The sequence below is a fragment of the Dromiciops gliroides genome, chromosome 1 (genome assembly GCF_019393635.1).
Source record: "Dromiciops gliroides isolate mDroGli1 chromosome 1, mDroGli1.pri, whole genome shotgun sequence".
Classification (NCBI taxonomy): Eukaryota; Metazoa; Chordata; class Mammalia; order Microbiotheria; family Microbiotheriidae; genus Dromiciops; species Dromiciops gliroides.
The window spans coordinates 502,750,638-502,769,529 of record NC_057861.1 but is presented as its reverse complement, the minus strand read 5'-3'; the positions used below and the strand labels follow the sequence as shown (position 1 = coordinate 502,769,529).

The 18,892-nt window shown below is 43.1% G+C and overlaps 1 protein-coding gene across 9 annotated transcripts in view; it reads right to left on the bottom strand.

The window, feature by feature from the left end:
- Positions 1-18,892, bottom strand: part of LOC122732845 (myosin phosphatase Rho interacting protein) — a 252,893-nt gene that overhangs the window by 216,804 nt on the left and 17,197 nt on the right. The window lies entirely within an intron of this gene.

The window sequence follows — 18,892 nt, the reverse complement described above, 5'->3', positions numbered from 1 at the left end:
ACAAGGCAGGGGCATGACCTGCATCCGTGGGGGGAAATGATCTGAGGAGGTGACCCATTTCAGCAATGCTATCTATCATCTTGCACAATGATGAGTTTCTAGAGATCGGAAAGTCAAAGGAAGCACCTGGATGAGAAATGATGAGGTGAATTTAAATCAGCTTTATATACTCAAATAATCCAGGTAAGAAAGAGAAGGGTACTTACTCCTTAAACCCAGAAGTCCTCAATGAAAGGATATCATAGTCAACACTTCAGAGGTCAGCCCCCTCCTCGTTTATCCCAATGAGGGGCTCTATATGGCGCAGGTTATACAGCAAAGATGACAAAAGACTGTGTCTTAGAAACTGCCAACCAAAAGACCAAAACAGTTATAGAGACCACAAGATCATCTTTTGGATATTTGGTGGGTTCCTGATCTCACTGTGAATACAAAATGAAATGGGGAGGGGCAGCTAGGTGGCACAGTGGATAAAGCACCAGCCCTGGATTCAGGAGGACCTGAGTTCAGATCTGGCCTCAGACACTTGACATTTACTAGCTGTGTGACCCTGGGCAAGTCACTTAACCCTCATTGCCCCACCCCCACCCCCCCAAAAAAAAGAAAGAAAAGAAAGAAATGGTGGAAATGTGACCCTGGCACTACAGCTGATGTAGATTCTGAGATCTATTCTGAAAGGACAGGGGCAAGATATAAAAAGGACTAAGGGAAGATCCACTCAAGGATCCTAAGAAGTGGATACTATCCCCAAGAAAACTCTCTCCAAAAGCAAATTCCATTTAGTCCCAAACAATGGAAGTCACCCCTACCAATGGATAATCCACTTAGGTCAATGTCCTTGCAGGAAATTCCTTTGGAGTGATTTCCTCTTGTTAACATGGGCCAGTTTTTTGGGGTGATGATTATAGCATTTATACAGTGTCCAAGCTGGAAGTAAAAAGCCCTCTAGCAGAAAGCGTGTGTGTGTGTGTGTGTGTGTGTGTGTGTGTGTGTGTGTGTTGAAGTTGATGTTTCTTTTGTGGTCATTTAATTTGCTTTTTTTTTGCAAAGGGGCTTGTTCCTGTTGGTAACTTCTCCATATGTGGCCTATTGTTTGGCATTTCCCGTATTCTAAGCCACAGAAAAAGAAGGAGAAACAATGCTTCTATGGCCACTGCCTGGACATCTTTGTGAACTTATAAATAATCTACTGCCTCTCCTCCCTATTGCTCAGACTTTTAAATGGAAGCCAGTAAAAGGCAATGGGATGTTTGAGAACATTTCTAAGACTAATGACAGACTTTCCCCCTCACAAAACCTATTGGTTCCCATGGCTACAAAGAATGTAAAAGCATATACATCCATATATGTGTACAGATGTATAATAATAATAATAATGCCTAACATTTATTTATATAGTGCTTGCTATGTGCCAGGCACCGTGCTGAACACTTTATAATTATTATCTCATTCGATGCTCATAATAACCCTGGGAGGTAGGTGCAATTATTTTCCCCATCTGACAGCTAAGGAAGTTGATGCAAATAGAGGTTAAGTGACTTGCTCAGGGTCACAAAGCTAGCAAGTATTGCAAGCTGGATCTAAACTCAGGTGTTCCTGATTCCAGGCCTGGCACTCCTAATTCAAGATTAAATGAACTTCCTCATAGTATCTGCCCACCCCACCCCGGCTAACCTACAATAACAAGCTCTCCCTTTTCTCTAAGTATGCAAGCAAAACCATTCTGCAAACCATAAAGTGTTATGTTACCTCAGCTATGATGATAAAATTTCAAAAACAACTGATCTAGTCAAAGAGAGGGAAGTTTACTTCAAAGCAGTCCTCTTGAGAGGTTGTATGGCTATCCCAATAAGGCATCTACAGCTCAAAATATCATTGGAACTCCTCTTTGAAAAGTGCTTTCAATGACAATTTATAAGCCTCATGAGAGGACCTCCTACCTCATCACTTTGTCCACAATTCATCTTGGGGGATCCAAGCCCAGATTTCCCAGTCTGATCCTCGACATTTATTCAAGGCATTCTTCAGCACAGAATGCCATTTGGCTTTCCCTAAAATCAAATTCACCCTCAAAGGAAAATAATTTACTGCCCCCAAAGACAATCCAAAGAACATGCCACAGGCTGTTAAAAGCAGTTCTCATTGAAAAATGGTAGGAATGTTTCAAGCAATGTCCACAGCTCTGAGTGCATGACTTCCCAAAGGGAATACTTTCAAGGCCAGTTATGTGGCTCCCCATTTGTGAACCGAGAACTATGGGAGTGCCACAAACTTTTGGGTGAATCCTTCTGAAGACCTAAGAGTAAGTCTCACCCACACAAGATACGGGGTGCTGTATCTTAATTACCCAAACCAGCATCACTAACACACTTGCCACAAGACGCTAACCTAATTAGAAATGATTACAACCCACTACTCATACTGAAACTCACCTATTGAGAAGCAGATATTAAAGTGAAGAGGAAGGCAGCAGTGATACAGTAGAAATGTGATTTGAGAACTCTCCCCATAGAAGACAAGCTCCTTTAGAACAGAAACTACTGGGGCAGCTAGGTGATGCAGTGGATGAGAGCACTGGCCCTGGAGTCAGGAGGACCTGAGTTCAAATCTGGCCTCAAACACTTAACACTTACTAGCTGTGTGACCCTGGGCAAGTCACTTAATCCCAATTGTCTCAAAAAAAAACAACACAGGAACTACTGACTTTTTTCTTTGTATCTTCTCTACGTGGCAAATAACAGGCACTTAGTAAATGCTTGTTAATTGAGTAGTTGGAAGGAAACCTGGGTTTTACTCCCAGCTGTGCCACCTCTGGGATTTTGGACAAATCATTTCCCATCTCTAGGCCTCAGTTTCCTCATCTGTAGATTAAGAGGGTAGAGCAAGATGATCCCTAAGGTCCCTTTCAGCTCTACGAAAAAAAGAGACCAAAACAGGGGTCTTGGAAGGAGAGGACTGGTAAGATACAAAGAAAAGCAATAAACTGTCCCCACCCTCAAGGAACCCTTAAAGTCTAATGGGGAGGACAGCATGCAAGTAACTATGTACAAACAAGATATCTGCAAGATAAACTGCAGATAATCTTAGTGGGAAGACACCAGCAGTCAGAGAGAACCTGAAGATTGTGGGATTTTTGCTGTGACTGTAGGAAAGCCAGGAGGTTCCCATTGGGAGGAAGGGAGTTCTAGGCATGGAGGATGGCCGTTGAAAATGAACACAGGAGGGGCAGCTAGGTGGCGCAGTGGATAAAGCACCGGCCCTGGATTCAGGAGTGCCTGAGTTCAAATCCGGCTTCAGACACTTGACACTTACTAGCTGTGTGACCCTGGGCAAGTCACTTAACCCCCGTTGCCCCACCAAAGAAAAAAAAAAAGAAAATGAACACAGGAGATGAAATGTTGGGTGGGGAGAACAATGAGGCCAAGTGTCACTGAATGGTAGAATCTACGGAGGGAATAAAGTGTAACAACACTGGAAAGGTAGGTTGGAGTCTGGTTACAAAGTGCTCTATGCACCAAACAGAGTATTTTATATTTGATTGTGGAGATAAGAAGGAGCCAGTGGAGTTTAGTGAATGGAAAGTAGTGGGGGAGGATGACATGGAAGGAACATAACTTTGATAACTGAGTGGAGGATAGACTACAGTAGGAAGAGACGTGAGGCAGGGGCATAGAATCTAGTGAGGGAAGTGAGGTATAAGTGAAGTATAAGAAAGGTATGAAAGGTAGGGGGTAGAAGAAAGGTAGAAGAGTGCCAGGTACCTGGAAAGGTAGGAAAGTGCCAGACTGTAAAGAGCTTTAAAAGCCAAACAGAGAAAGTAGCTATCCCTCAAATCTAGTCACATGTCTGTCAACCCACAAGGAAGAGTCAACCCAGCCAAGAAACTGTGGAGACTCATAGGCCAAAGTCCAAATTCTTCAGCCTGACTATTCAGGCTCTTCCGAATCTAACCCCACTCCATCTAAATATTTTCCACACCTCCCAACGATAATGGGTTGGCCTCTTTACTGCTCTCTACACATGCCAAGCTCTGGTGTTCAACTTATATTTACTGGACTAAATCCAATTCTGGCCTCTGAGACTTCACTCATGCCTTTTCCTTCTCTTGAAATGCTCTCTTCTTGACATCTCTATATCTTACCTCTCCCCTTAAAGACCCAGCTCAAATCCCACCGTCTCACCTTCCCTCATCGGGCCAGCCCACAAGGATCTCCCTATTGAGCGGTCCAGCGCTTTACTGTATTTTAAGTGCTTTGTGGACATTAGTCTTATTTGCCCACTTGGACTAAGAACTTCTGGTGGGCAGAAATTAGGAGGCTATTTCTAATCTCCAGAGCAGTGCCTAGTAGAGGGTGGGCACACACAGGAGGCATTCACAAAACCATTGCTAATTGATCAAGAAAACTCTGAGCTCTGCTGAAAAAAAATGACAAAACCAAAAACCTATCTATAATCTGGGGAACAGATAAAGTAAGACAGTAGTATATCATGTCAGACATCAAAAACACAAAACCATCTGAGATAGTGTCCTCTCTAAGAGCAAAGCAAGCTAAGAGCTAATAGTCCTGGAGGACTGCAGACCCCTAAGAGCCAGGCTTAGAAGCCATCCAAAACCAGCCACTTATCTTTCCAGCCTTATTAAATAAATTACTTCCCAAACTCAGTCATCATCCAGACAAACTGGTACTTCTCTCTATTCTTTGAATTATACATTCAATATAACATTGGGGCATTCAATATAACATATGTGGCACAGCGGATAGAGCACTGGTCCCGAAGTTGGGAGGATCTGAGTTCAAATATCACCTCAGACACTAGCTGTGTGACCCTGGACAAGTCACTTAACCCCAATCTGGGGCCATCTCCAGTTGTCCTGATATATATCATTTTTGGTTTTGTTTGTTTGTTTGTTTGTCTTTTGCAGGGCAATGAGGGTTAAGTGACCTGCCCAGCGTCACACAGCTAGTAAGTGTCAAGTGTCCGAGACCAGACTTGAACTCAGGTCCTCCTGAATCCAGGGCCGGTGCTCTATCCACTGCACCACCTAGCTGCGCCTGTCCTGATATATATCTTGCCACTGGACCCAGATGGCTCTGGAGGAGAGAATGAGATTGGTGACCTTGCACAGCTCTCCCTCACTTAAATCCAATTCACTGCAAGTGACCCTCTTGGTCCTCTTCTAGAATGAAGGACAAACACCCACAATGGAGCACTGAACTATATCTCTCTTTCTTTCCACAGACTAGGAGTCCCTCATGCCTGGAATGAACTTCTTCCTCATCTCTGCCTCACTGAAGGTGTCTCTACTTTCCAGAGGCAGTTCAAGCACCAGCTTCTGTATGTGCCTTTGCTGATCCTCCCCTCGTCTGCTAGTTTCCTTCCTAACTACCTTTATTTCTTTTGCATTTATTGTATATGTGTGTGTATGTGTGTATGTGTGTCTCCCTCATAGAGTGGGATAATTTTTTTTGTCTTTGTATCCCCAGCACCTAGCCCAGTTCCTGACATATTGGAAACACTTTAAAAATGCTGCTTGATGGGGCAGCTAGCTGGCTCAGTGGATAGAGCACTGGCCCTGGATTCAGAAGGATGTGAGTTCAAATCTGGCCTCAGACACTTAACACTTACTAGCTGTGTGACCCTGAGCAAGTCACTTAACCCCAATTGCCTCGCTAAAAAAAAAAATGCTGCTTGATTAAGGTAGGGTGGGGGTGATGGAAGAGACAAAGAACTATCTCTCAGAAAGTCACTCAGAGAAAGAAGCAAAACCAAGTTCTTAAAGTTAACCTCAGAAAACACTGACGACAGAATGGAGCCAACTTGAAGGGCAGATGGGGCCAATTATCCTGGGGCTTGGATTTCTTCTGGAGAAGACAGCAAGGTTTAAAATCAAACCAAACCAAGAAAACTTGCACCATTCCTACAAGCCACTATTCCACACCAGACCAAAGGAATGTAGTTGTTGGAGAAGGGAAGAAAGGGCATGTACAGATACAAAATCCAATCCAAATAACAGTCCATCACAATGGACTCCAGGGCTATCACTGAGACCCTCAAAATATTAGCTTCTCTCAAATAGGAAGCAACAATGTTTCCATGGCAACCTGGAACCCTGAAATCTAACAGTCATCTCTGACACTTCTAATTCTTTCATCTCATCTCCAACCTATCACTCAGGGGTGTATTCATCCAGAGTATTGGATATGAAGTCAAGAAAAATCTGGGTTTCAATCCTGCCTCTGTTTATAGAACCAGAGCTGGAAGGATGCTCAGAGGTCCACTAAGAACTGATAGGTATGTGACCACAGGCAAGTCACTGAACCTCTCCGAGGTTGTTTCCTCATCTGTAAAATGGGGAAAGCAAAACTTGTAGTATCTGCTTCACAGGGTTATGATGAGGCCCAAAATAAGATGATGTGTATAAAGGGCTTTGGCAAATCAAAAACCCTACAGAAACACATCAGAAAAAAATCAAAAGTAAAAATAACAGGGGGCAGCTAGGTGGCACAGTGGATAGAGCACCAGGCCTGGAGTCAGGAATACCTGAGTTCAAATTCTGCCTCAGACACTTAGCAGTTGTGTAACCCCCAGCAAGTCATATAACCTGGAATTGCCTCCCAAAAAAAATGTAACAAAAATATATAGCTCAGGGGCAGCTAGATGGCGAAGTGGATAGAGCACTGGCCCTGGAGTCAGGAGTACCTGAGTTCAAATCCGGCCTCAGACACTTAACATTTACTAGCTATGTGAACACTTACTAGCTGTGTGACCCTGGGCAAGTCACTTAACCCCAATTGCCTCACTAAAAATATATATATAACATATATTTATATATTATATTTATATTTTATACATAAATATATTTTATACATATATAAATATTTTATATTTATATATATATATATATATATATATATATATATAGCTCAAACAGGACACAAATGAAGAAATATGAGGAGACATCCCCAAAATATTCCTCTATGAAGGTGGGAGGTGCATAGGTGCTACACACTAAATATGTTTTTGGACTTTTTCAATGTATTGATCAGCTTTTTCCTCTCTAAAAAAATATTACTTGTCATAAGGAATTCACTCTGGAAGGGGAAAGGAGAGGAATATGTAAGATAACTATGATAACATAAGAAACAAAAAATATCAATAAAAATTTTATTTTTTTTAAATCCCTATAGAAATCCTATTTCCCCCACTAAATGTTTCTCAAATCCATTCCTTCCCTCACATTCCCCAATGCTAATCAAATAACAGCAGGCATTTATTAAACACTATGTAGGCCCTGAGACACAAAAGCAAGGAGGAAACAGTCTTCCTATCCTCAAGCAACATAAATGCCACCCAAAGAGACAACTTACAACATATATGCAAAATAAATGAGGTAACTTTGGGAGCAGGAGGACACTAGTAACTAGAGAATCAGGAAAAGTCTTCATGGAGGTGGTGCCTACATTGAGTTGTTTGTTTTTTTTTAATGAGGCAATTGGGCCTAAGTGACTTGCTCAGGGTCACACAGCTAATAAGTGTTAAGTGTCTGAGGCTGGATTTGAACTCAGGTCCTTCTGAATCCAGGGCCGGTGCTCTATCCATTGCGCCACTTAGCTGCCCCTACATTGAGTTTTAACAAGGGATCTCATAAGGGCAGCTAGGTGGCGCAGTGGATAAAGCACCGGTCCTGAATTCAGGAGGACCTGAGTTCAAATGCGGCCTCAGACACTTGACACTTACTAGCTGTGTGACCCTGGGCAAGTCACTTAACCCCCATTGCCTGCAATGAATGAATGAATGAATGAATGAATGAATGAATGAATGAATAAATAAATGAATGAATGAATGAATAAATAAATTAATAAATAAATAGATAGATAGATAGATAATAAATAAATAGATAAATAGATTAATTAATTAATTTAAAAAAAACAACAAGGGATCTCATGATAAGGGGAGTGCACTTCCAGCAGGAGGACAGGAACTGAGACAAGAGATGGAGTGTTGAACAAGGAAGTCAGTTTGGCTGAACAATGGAGAGCAGGAAGGAGAACAATGCATAAGGCTGGAAAGGCAAGTTGGGACCAGGCTATGACAAGTTTTAAATGTCAAACTGAGTTTATATTTGATCTTAGAAGCAACAAGAAACCACTGGAGTTTGTGCTGGGCTTTAGGAAAACACCTTGGTAGCTGTATGGATGACGAATTAGTGTAGGGAGAGACGTAAGGCAGAAAAAACAGCTGGGAGACTAGGCAAGTAGTAGTGATGACAAGGGCCTGAACCAAGTCAGTGTCCCCTGGAGGAGAGGAGGAGTTAAATGTGAAAGATGCAGAAAACAGAAATGGAAAAAAAAAGATAAACAATAGGATGTGTAGGATGAGTGAGTTGAGGATAACAACCAGGTAGTGAACCTGGGAAACTGGAAAGATGGTGCAGCGCTTAACAGTAATGGGGGGGGGGGTGCAGCTAGGTGGCGCAGTGGATAGAGCCACAGCCCTGGAGTCAGGAGTACCTGAGTTCAAATCTGGCCTCAGACATTTAACACTTACTAGCTGTGTGACCCTGGGCAAGTCACTTAACCTTCATTTCTCCCCCCAAAACAAACAAAAAACAAAACAAAACAAAAAAAACAGTAATAGGGCAATTTGGGAAAGGAGTGGGTTTGGGAGGGGGGAACCAAGTTGTGTTTGGGGCATTGAGTTTTGAGATACAAGACTTGTTCACTTCTTCGGTCGTTTTTCAGTCATGTCTGATTCTCCATGACCTCATTTGGGATTTTCTTGGCAAAAGTACTGGAGTGGTTTGCCATTTCCTTCTCCAACTCATTTGACAGATGAGGCAAACAGGGTTAAGTGACTTGCCCAGAGTCATATAGCCAGTAAATGTCTGAGGCCAGATCTGAACTCAGGAAAATGAGTCTTCTTGACCAGGCCCAGTTAGTTGTCCATCCACTTCGCCCACCTAAATATCCAAGGTGAAATGTCCAGTCGACATATGGACATGAATAATACCATCCAGGACTTTATTACTTCACACTTCTTATCTGGTTAGCTTAATTTCAGTCTGTCCTCCCTCTAATCCATCTGGCCAGGTGAGAAATCTTCCCTGAAAGAACATTTTCATCACATTACTAAAAAGCCTCTCTCTCTCTCTCTCTCTCTCTCTCTCTCTCTCTCTCTCTCTCTCTCTCTCTCTCTCTCTCTCTCTCTCCCCTCTCCACCTTCCCCCTTTCCTTTCTCCCCTCTCCCTCTCATGGGTTCTCCATTCCTTGAACTTCAAATTCTTCCATCTGGCATTCAGCGCTCTCTGTAATCTACAGATGTTCTACTATCCAGTCTCATGGTGCTGACTCCTTGGTTCCAGTGGTATTTTTAAATTTTTACTTAACTACATTATTGATGCTCTTCCCCCATGTAACTTCCCAAATAACTTCTCACCTGTCCTCCTCCCATCCCCAGAATGAGCCCTTTCAGCAAAGTTCTAAGCCATCAAAATCATCATGACTTCTATAGAAACTAGATTCAGTCTAAAAATAAGAGTTCTAAAGCTAAATCATCTTCCTTTCTGCCTTAGTACCTGTACTAAGTACTAAGTGAGTCCAGGTAGACTCTTTTAGCCCATCTTGAAATCCCTCCCCAACAAGAACAACAAATTCTGACCCAACCCTTTTCCCCCACCCCCAGCCACTTAAACCCAGTAGTGATCAACAGGTTTACATACAACACAAATGTTCTCTATTCTGTGATTTTAAAGAAATTTCCAAGAAAGCCGGTGGCCGAGAGCTTCCCTCTAAGTTTATATATGTCTCAGGGGAGGCATGTGATAAACAGGAAAGAGTTCAATTTGTCCCCCACTCTCCCTGAAATTCCCTTATAATTTACTTTATATTCACTATCTTTCCAGTCTTATAATACATTACTGCCCTTCACACACACACTCCACAGTCAGCCAAACCTGTCTTCTTGCTGCTCTTAGCAGGTAACATGGGCAGCTAGGTGGTGCAGAGGATAGAGTGCTGGACCTGGAGTCAGGAGTTCAAATATGGCATCAGACACTTACCAGCTGTGTGACCCTGGGCAAGTCACTTAACCCTGTTTGCCTTGGTTTCCTCATCTGCCAAATGAGCTGGAGAAGGAAATGGCAAACCGCTCCAGTATCTTCACCAAGGAAACCCCAAATACTGTCATGAAGAGTCAGATACCACTGAACAATAAAGCACATAAGGTAACCTTATCCATGCCTGGGACATTAACTCGTTCCTTACCCCTGCCTCTTAGAATCCTTACATGTTAAGATAATGGATTTAGCAGATACTCAGGGACCCACCTGGAGATTTAAACTGATTGAATTAGATAAGGGGACTGACTGTTGACTGCTTACTAGAGTGTAAGCACGTCTGGCTGGTACTTAAGGGTACTTAAGAAAGTAATTGTTCTCAGAAGCTAACAACTTTGAACTTTGACCACCTTCGGGCCCAGTCAACCAATCAGCTTGAAGAACCTCCCATTTCTGGGAGGGGAACAGGAAGGAGGAAGTGGAGGCTGAGCAGAGAGCTTGCTCTCTTTTGCCAGCGAGAGATCATGGTGGTGGCAGAGGACTTCAGAAGTGGAAGCTAGGGAAGTTTAGGATTATAGAAGTTTAGGTTATAGGAACTCTGTTTTCAATCTTTCTCTTTCTTTTACTATCTTAAAATAAACCCTTAAAAAAAACCTAAATTCGTTTATCAGTGATTTTAGTCAGTTTCCTCCCAAACTGGGGGGGACAAATTATAACCCACATTTAGAATTTTAAATTACACACTTAGCTTCCATCAAGACTCAGCCCAAGGGGCAGCTAGGTGGCACAGTGGATAGAGCACCGGCCCTGGATTCAGAAGGACCTGAGTTCAAATCTGGCCTCAGACACTTAACACTTACTAGCTGTGTGACCCTGTGTCACTTAACCCCAACTGCCTCACCGGAAAAAAAACAAAACAACTATTCAGCCCAAAAAATATTCAGGAAGCCTTTACGGATTCCCCTAATTACTTTGTATTTATTTTGTCTAGTCAAAGAGGTAGGCGTCTTCCCCAATAGAATGTAAATTCTCTGAAGGCATAGGCTACTTCATTTAGCCACTGTGTCCTCAGGGCTGAGGAAGAGAATTTACAATGAATGCCAATTGAATGAAACCAGGACTCAAAGAGCCTTGGTGAGGCTCGATTTCCTCATCTGTAAAATTGGGATAATAATACCTATAACACCTACTTTACAGGATTGTTGTTAGGATTAAATAGGCCATAAATGGAAAGGTTTTAAAGCACTATATAAATGTTAGCCACGATTATTATTCTAACTCAGAGCCAGGGGGCAAACAGAGTACAAGGGCAGGGCTCCAGGGTGCTGATGGGTTCCCATAGGCCAATCTGTGATTAATAGGATAATCATTATCACACAGCCTGTAAATGTTCACCGGACTTTACAGTTTCCAAAGGACTTCTTCCAAACAGTGTCTCACTTAATCCTGACAACTAGCCTGTAAAGTAGCCAGAGGAGATTTTATCATCCCCATTCTACAGATGAGGAAACAGACTTTCAGAGGTTCATGACTCATCTGGCATTACAGCAGGTAACCAGCAGAGCAAAGCCTCCAAACCAAACTTCCTGACTCCAGGACCACTGCTCCATATGGAAAAGCGAAACTAATCTTCATTGAGTTACAACCAGGGGAGCTCGAACTTCAATCCCACTCAGTGAAAAGGGAAAAACAAGACCCTATAGCCAGTGAGCTACAAACATTTGGGGGGCACTTTTCTTCCTACCATAAGTTATTTTCATAATCTATATCATGAAAGGCTGGCCCAGGCACCTATTATATAATTCTGGCCTTCTCTCTCTTAACTATATCCTCCCGTGCCTTTCTAGAGCCCTCCTGACTGGTCCTTATGAAGGCCTTTCCCAGTCATTTTTTTTTTTAGTGAGGCAATTGGGGTTAAGTGACTTGCCCAGGGTCACACAGCTAGCAAGTGTTAAGTGTCTGAGGCCAGATCCAAACTCAGGTCCTCCTGAAACCAGAGCTCTATCCACTGCACCACCTAGCTGCCCCACCTCCCAGTCATTTTCAAATGAAGCCACCTACATCATCACCACCACCACCACCTACTCCCACTCCTCCCTATTAGAATGATGGACTCTACCCAAGGGAGAGGCAGGAATCAGAAAGTGGAGCCTTCACCTTATCTTTTCCAGAAGGCTTCTGTATCACTTCCCAGACATTTCCAAACTATGCTGCCCCACCTATACCACCCCTCTCCAGACTACCTCCTTTGCTTGTATCTCTATCTCTATCACTTAACACAGCACCTGGCACAAAAAAAGCACTCAATGAGTTAGCCTAGGTAAAGTGCTTTGCAAACCCTAGAGCACCGTATCAATGCTCGCTATTATTACTGTAGTTATCATCATTATGATAAGTCCAGCAAGGCAATCAATCAAGCAGCAAAAATCTATTAAGGGCTTATTATGTGGGGGCAGCTAGGTGGTGAAGTGGATAAAGCACCAGCCCTGGATTCAGGAGGACCTGAGTTCAAATCCAGATTCAGACACTTGACACTTACTAACTGTGTGACCCTGGGCAAGTCACTTAACCCTCATTACCCCACAAAAAAGGGGGGTGGGCTTATTATGTGCCAGGCTCCATATTAGGCATAGTACAATGTACTAGGGGCACAAAACCAAAATTAAAAAAAAAAATCCTTGCCTTCAAAAAGATTACATTCTACTAAATGAAAAACTGAAATTCAGAAAGAGAAAATTATTTGCTCTGACTCCAAATTCAATATACTAACTAAGCATAGGGGATACAAAAATATGACAGATTCTGTTCTAAAGAAATTTATCATTTTGGTTTGGTCTCCCCCACTTCTTCTAATCCATCCTCAAATACCAAAGTAGCTTTTCCATAAGGGCAGACCTACAGACCCCCTCCCCCATTTAATAATCTCCAGTGCCTCCCTATTATCTTTAGGATCAAAGATAAAGTGTTATTTGGCTTTAAAACACTTCCTAATCTGGCCCTAATCTACTTTTCCAGTCTTTGTATACTTTACTCCATCTACATATTCTGGGATCCAATGACACCAGCCCTCCTTCCCATTCTTCCCCATAAGACACTCCATTCCCTGACTCCATGTGTTTTCATGAGCTGTCCTCCATGTCTTCCATCTTGTTGTCCAGTTGTTTCAGTCATGTCCAACTTTCCATGACCCATTTTGCGGTTTTCTTGGCAAAGACCCTGGAGTGGTTTGCCATTTCTTTCTCCAGCTCATTTGACAGATGAGGAAACTGAGGCAACAGGGTTCAGTGACTTACCCAAGGTCACACAGTTAAGTAAGTGTCTGAGGCGGGATTTGAACTTCCTGACTCCAGGCCCAGAACTCTATCCACTGTGCCACCTAACAGCTCCTTCAATTCTCAGCTAAAGTCCCACCTCCTACAAGAAGCCTTTTTCCAGTCCTCCTTAAAGCCGGCTTTCCTCTGAGATTAACTCCAATTTATTTTGTTCATACATACTTGTTTGTATGTTGATTCCTTCATTCAATAGTGAGCAAATTGAGGTATGGGGCACTTTTTTTTCTTTCTTTGTATCCCAAGGACTTAACCCTGTGCCCGGTACATTTAATAGATGCTTGCTTTTTTGACTTAATGGGGAAAGTAAGATGGATAAGCAAATAATTAATTATGATATAAGAGGGAACATAAGTGCAACAAGAAGGTTCAGGAGAAGAAAGGAGAATGCAAAGGAAAAGTCCAAGAAATGTGCAGAGGGAGAAGTCACTCTTAGCAATGTGTGTGCTTAAGTCAGCGATAAGGAAAGCTTCATGCAGAAAATCAGCCACTAAGCAGAGACTAGAGGAGAAGGGCTCCAATACTTCAACAGACAGATGCATTTTTGTTTTCTTTTGTTTATTTTGGGTGTTTTTTTGGAGGGGAGGGGGGAAGGGGGAAGACAAGAGTGAAACCAATCCAAGCCCTGGGAACAGCAAGAACAAAGACACAGAGATAAGAGAACAGAATGAGACCAAGGAATGGAGACTGGGATGGACTCAATGGAATGTGGAGAACATGCTAGTGAGCATGATGAGGCTAGAAAAAAAAGCTGGAGCCAGACCGTGGAAGACTTTGAACGCCAGGATCAAAAATTCATACTTTATTTGGTAGGCAATGGGAGGAAGAAGACAAGGGAGAGGAAAGGAGGAGGGGGATGGGGAGTGGGAGGGACTCTCAGTCTGGCAACAAGTCTGCATTGCTGACATTTGTTTGATGTGTTGGCTCAAAAAGGAAAAATTAAAATCAAACAGCACTCAGAAAGAAAGCAGCTGATGCCCAGTCCTTAAATTCTTCCCTCCCTCTCTAATTTACCCTTGTTCTTTGCTTCACTGTGGCCTCCCCCCCACCCAGTCCAAAACAATGCCCAGCTCTCAGGTCTCCTACCCACACTGCAGTGTGGCAGCCACTGGAGGGGGTGGGAGCAAAGAGAAAGTGACATTTTTCAAAAAACTCCTCCCCATTGGGTCCTGACAATGAGAACCTCATGGCTCTGACTTCGGGAGCAAGAGGCAGTTGGTGACAAAGGAAGACTCCTGCCTTCCAGAAGTCCCAAGGGCAGTTTTGTAGGGCAAGAGCTTTTCAGCAAAGATTCTCCACTCACCTCCCTTCCCCCCCCCAAAAAAAGCCAGAGTGAAAGGTGAGGAAAGGAAAGAGTCAGGAAATCAAAGCCAGTTCCAACTCAAGTTAGCTCCCCAGACCCCACCCTCAACAGCAGAATGTCCACTGACTTCCTGTAGTAGCTACAGCCCAGAATCCCAACACTCCAAAGGCCTGCCTGACCTCCAGGCGTCCTTATACTGATGTAAAATAAACACACCCAAAGTCAACAATTTGTTTTCATTATCTATTTGTACAATAACACAAGAGCATCGACCCAAGAATGCTGCCATTTTGTCAGACTGCTCACCCCTGCCTGTGGATGAGAAGACTTGGGAGGGAGCTCCAAAAAATAGGATGCAACCGCTTCATATTACAGAAGAGGATGCTGAAGAAGGTAAATTCCTTTGAGTCCCCCAACAAGCTTGTGGCAGAACAGGGACATGGGTCGACAGACCTCCCCCCCCCACCACATACACACACACACTGTCCACTGCTCACTCTACCACACCAGACAGACTAGGCCTTGGATGTGTCTTCACAGACCCAAGTAGGGAGTAATTGGAGGCAGAAAGACTAGGGAGCAAAAGGGGGAAGGGAGAAGCTGTTTGTGACAACATAAAATGCTGATGAGACCTGGAAAAGGAAACTAGACTTCTTTGAACCGTGTGTCAGCAGGAGTTTAGTCTTCCCCACAACGAAATGCATGACATCCAAGTGCTCTTCAACCTTTGTGACACTTCCATCTCACAAGTGAACCTAAGAGTTTCCATACTCTGGTGAACCCTAACCCTGTAGGCAGTCAGTCTGTCTGTATCAATAAAAATCTGGCTGGACTGCAAGCTCAAGGGCAGAGGCTATGTGCCTTGCACATAACACACACTTCATGAACATCTTTGGAACTGCATTGATTCATCACCTCCCCACACATGCCTGTTATCAAAATTTTTTTTAGGGTCAGCTAGGTGGCACAGTGGATAAAGCACCGGCCCTGGATTCAGGACGACCTGAGTTCAAATCCGGCCTCAGACACTTGACACTAGCTGTGTGACCCTGGGCAAGTCACTTAACCCCAATTGCCTCACCAAAAAAAAAAAATTTTAAAGTAGCACAGGTGAGCTTGAGGTAGAGAGGGAGGAAGCCATGAAGGATAGGGATGGAAGTAAGGAGACCACTGCTATGACCTACTGCCCTAAACTATCTGCCCTTCTGTTTCCAAGGACAGGGCTACTCAAAGCCAGGAAATAAAAACAAAGAAGAGAGCAGGGGTTTTTTCACTGCTCAGTTTTATATTGGAACACTACTGCTATTGCAAGGCTGGCTGTTCTAGATCATCAGTTTAAAGCTAGGAGAGACCGTAAGGAATGATCTACAGACCCACTTTGGTTTCTTCTGCTATATATCTATTCTCCCCATAACTAGCCTATCCCCTGCAAAACCCACACGCACAACCTAACTAGAGGGGCTAGGGGAAAAAGTTCCCAGGTATCCTAATTCTACTAACCTCATGAGGGTTTCAGGATGAAAGTTCTTTGTAAACCTTAGGGAAAGCTAGGTGGAGAAGTGGATAGAGTACTGGGCATGGAGTCAGAAAGATCTGAGTTCAAACCAGACACTTCCTAAATGTGTGACCCTGGGCAGGTCACTTCACCTCTGTTTGCCTCAATCTCCTCATCTGTAATACAGGGGTAATAATAGCACCTAATAGCAAGGAGCAAGTGAGATAACACTTGTAAAGTATAGCACAGTGCCAGGCACCTAGTAAAAACTAAATGTTAGCTATTATTGTTATTACCTTAAAGCACTATAGAAGGAGCAGATTAAGGAGCAGTCTAGTGTAACAGAAAGTCAGTTAGACTTGGTATCAGTAGAGATCTGGGTTCCAATTCTCCCTCTACACCAGCTGTCGAACAAGAAACAAATAACAACCTCTCTGAATCCCAGGTTTCTCCGCTGCAAAGTGGGGATAAAGATGCCCATAGTACTCACCTCATGAAGTTGTTCTGAGCATCAAATGATATAATGTATCTGAGATAAACTTTAAAGTACTAAATGTCAGCTATCATAAAAATATAAGTTAATCGTATCATCATCATTCTCATCATCTCACTCTTTGAACTAAGAAAAAAGTGAGAACAGTGGGGGAATGTAACAGGCCAGCAGAGACTTTCACAATCTGCCTAAGGCGCCCAGAAGTTCCACTTGTCCAGAGACAGGCACTCATCTGCCAGATCAATAAATTAGATGGAATTGAAAAGGTTAAAAACTCCAGGCAAACCAGGCAGTGCTTTCGAGTGAACTAGAATGACCTGACTTAGAGAACCAACAAGCTTGTTTAGAAGAGCCTGGCTCCAATATCCAGAGAGAAAATGCCAACATTTCGACCCACTTCTCTCTCCGATGAAGGAGGAGATAAGCCCAGAGCAAAAAGCAATGAGACTTAGGGGCTTTTCCAGACCAATTATAATACCAAGAGCCAAGAATTCTGGGGTCCTACCCCAAGCCAACTACTGACGGGCCAGTTATACGAGACATAGTATTTTAGAGCGAAAAGACCATCTCGGCACAGCCTTTTGTTTTATTGATGAGAAAATTGAAACCCAGAAGTCAAGTGGCTTGGCCAAGGTCACAAGTTACCGGAAGAGCCAGGGCTGGGTTCCAGTTCTCCAATGCTCCTTCCACTATACCACATTCAATGCTCCCAGAGTACCAGAGAAATCACTCATCTTCGCCTCTAAAAGATGCTTCCTCTCTCCCATGACTAATTAGCAGGTGTAGGATTTGAAAGCAACACCCAAGCATCTTCATTTCAGGAGAGCAGCACCAGGGTTCCTAGTAATTATGAGACCTTCTAAACTGAAACATGATTTCCCATTCAGAGGTAAACAGGGAACACACTTAATATAGCACTTATTCCCATAAGGAAGCTCTAGTATCTTCACCGGGCTTCATGTTATCTCTGGATTTCTTTTTGGTCTACTTCGTTTTCTCACGTCATTCTCTTAGAGTTGAAACTGAGGCTGTGACCTCAAGGTCTTGTGATACTCTGGACTCTGCAATTGCAGTCTCCCTCCCTCTAATCCATCCTGCACATAATTGCCAAAATAATCTTCCTAAATCACAAGTATGACTACATCACTCCCATGATGAAAAACTTTCTGTGGTTTCCTTATTGACTCTAAAATAAAACATAAAGTGCGTAAGGTTGCCATTTTGGAAAATCTTTAATAAGACTTTTTCCTGGCATGCTTCCCATTACTCCTCTTTATGCATTCTGTATTCCCACCAAATTGCCTTGCTTGTTGTTTCCAGAACTTGGTGTGTCAAATCCCACCTCCATACCTTGGTACAGGCTGTCTCCCATGAATGGCATGAACTCCTTCTTCCTTGCCACTACTTCTTTTTTTTTTTCCTTGGTTTTTTTGTGAGGTAATTGGGGTTAAGTGACTTGCCCAGTGTCACACAGCTAGTAAGTGTCAAGGGTCTGAGGACAGATTTGAAATCAGGTCCTCCTGAATGCAGGGCCGGTGCTCTATCCACTGCGCCACCTAGCTGCCCCCTTGCCTCTACTTCTTACAATCCTTGGCTTCCTTCAAGATATGGCTCAGAGGGAAAGAAAAGAAAAAAGATACAGCTCAGATACCAACTCCTACAGAAAGCATTTACACACACACACACACACACACACACACACACACACCATTAATGCAGGAAAAGCACTTCAAATAATTATGTATAATTTATCTATACGTTTCTTTGTTAACGTGTTGTATCCCACCAATAAGCCCTAAACTCTTCTAGGTCAGGGGTTGTTTGTCCTTTTACCCATCACAGTGCCTTGCACATAATCTGCACGTAATAAACGCTTCTTGGCTAAATATGTAAAATGAAGGGTTGGTCTACCTAATCACTAAAGGCTATTTCCAGTTCTTATAGCGTATGGCTTACCGGTCCCATTTCCTGAGGTCACATAGCATACCTGTGCTGGCTGAAACCCTATCTCATCCTTCAAGACCTAGCTCAAATGCCACCTCTTTCATGATACTGTATCTGATCCCTACCGGTGGAAATTGTTTTTCCTTCCTCAAGCCTCAAAGAACATTTGGTTTGTACTTCGTTCATTTATTACAGTTAGTTGCCCAATACTGAACAAATGAAGCTTCATGAGAATAAAGACCACATGTGATTTCATCTGTTCCTACCCCAC